This window comes from Triticum aestivum, chromosome 5B, assembly GCF_018294505.1.
Source record: "Triticum aestivum cultivar Chinese Spring chromosome 5B, IWGSC CS RefSeq v2.1, whole genome shotgun sequence".
In the NCBI taxonomy this organism is placed as follows: domain Eukaryota; kingdom Viridiplantae; phylum Streptophyta; class Magnoliopsida; order Poales; family Poaceae; genus Triticum; species Triticum aestivum.
The window spans coordinates 620,156,247-620,162,767 of record NC_057807.1 but is presented as its reverse complement, the minus strand read 5'-3'; positions in this window follow the sequence as shown (position 1 = coordinate 620,162,767).

The window sequence follows — 6,521 nt, the reverse complement described above, 5'->3', positions numbered from 1 at the left end:
TTCCACAAAAATCAATGTCCATCCATGTGTACGACAAACTCGAAGAAGCTGAGAACTGACTAGCAATTGAGGCTCTCAAATGCATGCAGGGCTCTTACAGCAAAGTTTTGCAAGACAAAAACTATGACAAGGCACAACCAGCTCAACAAAAATGCCAGGCCCTAGAGTATCAACAAAAAGAAAAGACGGAATAATCAACTATTTTAGTACCAGCTAGTGCAATAGCCTCATTGGAGATCGTGTGACGCCCGGGTATTTAAGCTACAGTGAACCTCTGCTAATGATGCCACAGCACCTCGTTTACTGTTGCTAATCTCGCGTCGGTTCGAAACTTTTCAAATTAAAAATTTAAATATTGTCAAAGATCAAAAGTTTTCAAACATCAAAACAAAAATGTTCGGTCTGTGCCAAAATTGGCATAGGTAATTATAGTGCAGTAAACACATTTTTATAAAATGCCTAAATACTTTTAAATGAATTAAAACAGAAAACAAATAATAAAAGAAAATACAAAAGGTAAAAAAAAACTAAACTCCCCCCTCCCCTGCTGGACCGCGGCCCAGCTGGCCATCGGGCCAACCAGGCCGGCCCAGGTCGGCCCCCACTCCCTCTCCTTATCCCCCCACCCCGCAAACCCTAGGCACCGACACCCCCCACTCCCCCCACGATCCCCTTCTCCTCCCCCCACCGATCTGGATCGGGATCGGCCCCGATCCCGTCGACCCCGATGCCCAGCGCTCGCCGCCGCCAGGCCTCGTCGCCGCCGAACGCCGCCTCTCGCCCTCCTCGCCAGTCTTCCCCGACCGCCCCCGAGCCCACTGCCCCGTTGCCCTACTTCCCCCCCGTGAGCTCCCCCTTCGCCCTCCTCTCCCCCTAGGTCGCCTCGGCCGTCGCCGCTCGACGCGCTCCGGCGCCACCGTCGCCCGCACCGGACCGTTCCGCCCCCGGCCACCCCGCTCAGCCCCTGGTCGTGCTCCGGCACCACCGACTGCGCCCTCGATCCCGGCCCCCCCTCTCTCTCCGTCTCGCGCGCACTCGCCCTGACTGGCGTGCCTCCGCCCGCGCCGGCCTCATCTTGCCCCGGACGGCGTCGCCCTCCGCCCTGGCCGTCGCCCTGCTTGGCCCCGCCGGCGCCCACGCCCAACTCTCCCTCGCCGCCTGGGCGGGCTACACCGCACCCGCCGTCGCGCCCTGGCGCCCTGCTGCTCCCCCCCCCTCGGCGATTCCCCTCCGGTGGCCGCCCGGCCATGCCCCGGTCCTCCTCGCCGCTGAATTGGGGCGAGCGCCCAGTCGGGCGCCGCAGCGCCCGACCCGCAAGCCCCCCCGGGCCACTGACCACAGGGCCCCGCCCCATAGCGTTTTTAGAAAAAAAAGAATTAAAAATAAAAATAATAAATAAAAATAAAAATGATTTAATAAATTAATTAATTATTAATTAAGTAATTAAGTAATTAATTAAGTTAACTAATCCTGATTAAATTAACCTAATCACTAATTAAATTAACTAATCTGTGATTAACCTAAACAGAGAATGACAGGTGGGTCCCACTGGACCCACATGACAGGTTGACCAGGTCAACGGCCAACGTTGACTGCTGACGTCAGCATGACATCATGCTGATGTCATAAATCCATTTTCGAATTAATTAAATAATTAATTAAATTCCAGAAATTAATAAAATCTTTAGAAAATCATATCTTTTAATCCGTAACTCGGATTAAAATAATTTCAACATGAAAGTTGCTCAGAACGACGAGACGAATCCGGATACGCAGTCCGTTCGTCCGCCACACACCCCTAACCTATCGAACCCGCAACTTTCCCCCTCCGGCTCCTCTACCCGAAAACACGAAACACCGGGGATATTTTCCCGAATGTTTCCCCCCCTTAACCGGTACCACCTCATACCACGCTAGGGCACGCCTAGCATCATTACTTGTCTTGTCATGCATCGATATGCATCTGTTTACATGGTATTCATTGTTTCTTCCCCCTCTTCTCTCCGGTAGACTACGAGACCGACGCTGCTGCTACCCAGTTCGACTACGGAGTTGACGACCCCTCTCTCTTGCCAGAGCAACCAGGCAAGCCCCCCCCTTGATCACCAGATATCGCCTATTCTACTCTATACTGCTTGCATTAGAGTAGTGTAGCATGTTACTGCTTTCTGTTATACCTATCCTGATGCATAGCCTGTCCTTGTTACTACTGTTGATACCTTTACCTTCAATCCTATATGCTTAGTATAGGATGCTAGTATTTTTCATCTGTGGCCCTACATTCTTGTCCGTATGCTGTGCTATACTATTGGGCCGAGATCACTCGGGAGGTGATCTCGGGTATATACTATATACTTGTACATGATACATGTGGAGACTATAGTCGGGTCGGCTGGTGGAGCACCCGCGAGTGGATCTTTGTGGCGGAGCGTCAGGGCAGGTTGAGACCGCCTAGGAGAGAGGCGGGCCTGGCCCTGTTAAGCGTTCGCGGATACTTAACACGCTTAACGAGATCTTGGTATTTGATCTGAGTTGGTTACGAGCCTATACGCACTAACCATCTACGCGGGAGTAGTTATGGGTATCCCGGCGTCGTGGTATCAGCCGAAGCACTTCGTGACGTCAGCGACTGAGTGGCGCGCGCCGGATTGGACTGGAACGCCACTAGGCTAGGTCTGCTTCCGGCCGCGTACGCAACGTGCAGGTGTGCTCAGGGCGATGGGCCCAGACCCCTGCGCGCTTAGGTTTAGACCGGCGTGCTGGCCTCTCCGTTGAGCCTAGGTGGGGCTGCGACGTGTTGATCTTCCGCGGCCGGGCATGACCCAGGAAAGTGTGTCCGGCCAAATGGGATCAAGCGTGCTGGGTAAGTTGGTGCACCCCTGCAGGGAAGTTAATCTATTCGAATAGCCGTGATCTTCGGTAACAGGACGACTTGGAGTTGTACCTTGACCTTATGACAACTAGAACCGGATACTTAATAAAACACACCCTTCCAAGTTCCACAGACAACCCGGTGATCGCTTTTCCACAGGGCGACGAGGGGAGGATCGCCGGGTAGGGTTATGCTATGCGATGCTACTGGAGATGCTACTTGGAGATGCTATTTGGAGATGCTACTTGGAGATGCTACTTGGAGGACTTCAATCTACTCTCTTCTACATGCTGCAAGACGGAGGCTGCCAGAAGCGTAGTCTTCGATAGGACTAGCTATCCCCCTCTTATTCTGGCATTCTGCAGTTCAGTCCACTGATATGGCCTCCTTACACATATACCCATGCATATGTAGTGTAGTTCCTTGCTTGCGAGTACTTTGGATGAGTACTCACGGTTTCTTTTCTCCCTCTTTTCCCCTTTCCCTTCTACCTGGTTGTCGCAACCAGATGCTGGAGCCCTGGAGCCAGACGCCACCGTCGACGACGACCCCTACTACACCGGAGGTGCCTACTACTACGTGCAGCCCGTTGACGACGTCCAGGAGTAGGTAGGAGGATCCCAGGTAGGAGGCCTGCGCCTCTTTCGATCTGTATCCCAGTTTGTGCTAGCCATCTTATGGCAACTTGTTTAACTTATGTCTGTACTCAGCTATTGTTGCTTCCGCTGACTTGTCTATGATCGAGCACTTGTATTCGAGCCCTCGAGGCCCCTGGCTTGTATTATGATGCTTGTATGACTTATTTATGTTTTAGAGTTGTGTTGTGATATCTTCCCGTGAGTCCCCGATCTTGATCGTACACATTTGCGTGCATGATTAGTGTACGATTGAATCGGGGGCGTCACAAGTTGGTATCAGAGCCGACTGCCTGTAGGAATCCCCCTTTCCAACTCCTTGGCCGAAGTCGAGTCTAGACATTACAAAACTTTTACTAACATGGCTGTGTGCCTTACGGGCCCACGTCGCCATTGGGTGGTACTAGGATCTTTTACTCCTCGACCTTTACTCTGGGACTCTGATCTCTCCTCTATTCGGGTTAAATGAAGTTTACTAAATCTAACATTAGGATCTCGTTATCACTTTCACCCGGAGAGCCCCTTATTACTAATGATCGTCTGCTGCACCAGAAGACCCTGAAGATACTCTCCGCTGTTAACCCGAGAACTTGTGTTCATCGCGTTTGCAATTCACCTTCCACCGCAAACCCTTATGGATAACTACTTGCATTTGTTATTCTTACATTCATCCCCAGTGGTCTTGTTATTACAAGATACCCTGAAAAACTCGTCGTTGTTTCGATAATCCCTTGAGCTTACTGCCTTGCTGTTCTTTGTCACTTGAATACCCCTACGGTTAATTCTCGCACTTATCGAGTATCCGCTCATCCCCTAGTTGTTCATGTGTTACACAAAAGTCTTCGAAATACCACCCGATATTCCGAAAATCCTCAGCAACCTATTGCTCTGGAATTTCTTGTTTGCTTTCATTATGATTAATCCCATAAGTATAGAAATCTTATTGACATTCCTTGTCATTATCATTTTGAGTCTGTTGACTCAATATGCTGCGAATACACGCAATCATCATTGATCCTTATAAATTACCTTTCCGGCTGAGCTTCCATTCTTTTAACTGGAATTGGTTCTCGACCAATCCAATTGTCGTTGATTGTACCCTAAGGCTATTCAACTTATCCATCCCTAATCAGAGCATTGCTTCTGATCCCTTGATTTGGAAATCATAATTCCTTTGCATTTGACAATTGAGTTAGTCAGTTGTTTCTATAATCTGATCTCCTTGCATTCTTCTTCCTCTAGTTGAGTACCGATACTCGTATCAGATCCTTTGTGGACCATCAAGTCCTTTGTTGGATTGTTATCCGACAGTGTCCTTCACATTTGATCACCTTGTGAGTTCTTCCCCTGATACATAATGCCTTTGTTAAGTTGTATCCTCTGCTTGGTCAACCATGCTCTGCTTTCGGGCTTGTGTTATTTACTCTTGAAACTTGTGGTATATGTTTCTAAGAAGCCCCTATGGGTTGAACATATGCCTTCTCTAAACCGTGTGAACCCGAAAGTTTTCACGAGTCATACTCTTCTGGTGCTTCACCAGATAAAATTTCAACACTGCAACTTCATCGAACGTGAGAAGTGAATGAAAGGTTATGCATTGGAGAAGTGGGAGTCGACCTTGAACTTGTGTTCATGCCCATGGACACGATGTAGATCTTATCATTAAAGCTTCTCTTAAATAAATTATTCCTTTGGTATAAGTTCATGCTTATATCTAGGATCTGGCCTTTTGCAACCGTGGTTCCGACCATGATTGTTCTTCTTTGATCTCATTTCTCGGACAAGTTAAAACAATTGTCTTCTATGGATCAATACACCAGTCCAACCTTTACTTTGATCTTGTGTCGAGTATTACCCCCCTGGTATCTCGAGATTATCATGGAACTGCATAACTTTTTATGAGTTCTTCATCAAGTGCTACCTTCCCACTGATTCCAATTTTTCGCGGGCTCTGAGTTATTGAACACTCAAAGACACCGATAACTGAACCGAGTCCGCTCTTCGGTTCAACAACTCTTCAGTAAGCTTCTATAAGTACGAGTTTGTACCCGATCACGCCATTCCTAGCCTGTTTGGCTATATCATTGTCGTGACGATTCTAACTGTGCTACCTGGTCCTTATTCTCGGAGCACCAATTTTCGACGATGAACTAACCTTACGTCGATCCTCATCGTCATATCATTTCGCCTTGAACAACAAGCTTGGTTTCGAGTTTGAGTCGTACCCTTGGTTCCAATAACCTTTCACTTCATCATTACTTGACTTGATGTCGTTACCGATCGATTACATCTTCATGAACTCTCGCGACAAAGGTGTCGTGATCATCAACATTCTGAGCTCATCCAGGATATCAATTGAATTCATGATGAGAAATACCATCCTTGCCCTCGATGAATTGTATTATCGTCGACCACTTTATTGCCCTCCCACCAACACAAGCTTGTTCATGTTTGGTGTTATACCTTGAGTTCCTTGCTATCCAGCAATTGTTCTTCTTTACCTTGGAGTATTACCATCCTTTATGTCAAGAATGTTCTGAGATTTGTTCCACCTCTTGAGAATTCTTGACATAGAAATACTTCTCACCATCACCATTCTTTCTGGGTCCCCGTGTTAATTCCAACAAGTGAACGGTGTTGTTTGGATTCTTTCCTTCTAGCAACCCTATTTTTTTGAAGTTAATGGTCGAAAGTTCATTCTTAGGCTATTGACTATTGAATCACCATTCTGACATTGGTCGTGCAACCCAACCCATATTTCGGGTGCACCTTTCAACCAATGTTTAATTGTGTATGTTTTCCTCGAGCATACATCACTATACCATTTGATCTGACAAATGTCATCTTCTTGTTCACATTATTGTGGAAATCCATCTTTTGAAAATCTCAATGAATTGTCGCTGAGTCAATCAGCCACCTCCTCACCTCTCCTTGGTTTAATGATGAACTATTGTTTCAGGAACCCGCTCCCATAGTTCATTTCCCGAGAATCTTGCAATGCCATTTCAATGATT